Consider the following 1131-nt stretch of genomic DNA (forward strand, 5'->3'; position numbering starts at 1 on the left):
AATCTTTCCTTTCACATTTCCCAACTATGTCTTCCTGGATTATTTTTCAGTCAGTGATGATACTCTATGGCAGAGTAGATGCTATGACTGTGTATCAAGATTGATACTGATCATGTTGTACCCTGAAGATCATGGCACAATAGGAGAAAGGCATATATAAAAATAAGAACATTGTAACTACCGTTTTCAAAAGTACTGCTGCTATTACATATTGGCCTTCAGAACAGCTGGCATCTTCCTACCTCTCACCCAGGAAAATTCTCTGAGCGTCTTCACCATTTATAGAGATCAGACTAGGTTTTCCTCTGTCAGGAGTGTGAAGAATCAGCCTCAACTGAATCGCTGCCTCTGAATTCCATACAGACGACAAGCATTCGGTCAGAAACCGTTTTTGCACAGCAAAAGCACACTTCAAAGACAGAATTGGGTCTGTCTATGTGAGTGGAAAAGACCCTGTGGATTATGGATCCTGGATTAAGTAGAGTTTTCTATTCCTGGTCCCAGATGTTGTCTCCCAGGGGCAGGTCTGAGGCTTCCCCTCACTGATTGTCTTATTAAACTGGAGGAATGCTTATTTGATTGTTAGTAAGAGGACACAGGCTTCTCGGGAATCGGGTGATGCCCCTTCTGTTTTCTTTGTATGAAGAAAATCAGTATGAAGGAAATCAGTCAGCTTCAAAAAGTTTATTTTGGCTTGCAGACCCAACTTCACAGATACCTGAACTTATTCTGTTGATTTTAGTTGTCCTTTTGTACCTCTAGGCACAGAGACCCTTTGCCTTTGTAATGTTACATGTGTGGTATGTATAATTCCTTTCTACTTAGCTCTTCTAATGATACCTGTGTATGTTACTGTCCCTCTCCATCTTGATAGAAGTATTTCCTAGTACGTTGCATTTTAAGACTTGTCAAAGTGCTGGAATAGCAAAATGGGGGCTGAGTCTTTTATACTACGAACCTGTTTCCACTAATCATTCCCATTTGATTCTAATTGTGGACTTTAACCTAAATGTTTGGATCAGTGGCTGGAAACATTAATGATGGAGAAAAGTTACCCAGTGAGCATTTAATCATACAATGTCTGAAGAGTAACACCTGGTTATTATGCATCACAGGTGCAGTCATGGAATC

This window comes from Chrysochloris asiatica, unplaced genomic scaffold, assembly GCF_000296735.1.
Source record: "Chrysochloris asiatica unplaced genomic scaffold, ChrAsi1.0 scaffold00816, whole genome shotgun sequence".
Classification (NCBI taxonomy): domain Eukaryota; kingdom Metazoa; phylum Chordata; class Mammalia; order Afrosoricida; family Chrysochloridae; genus Chrysochloris; species Chrysochloris asiatica.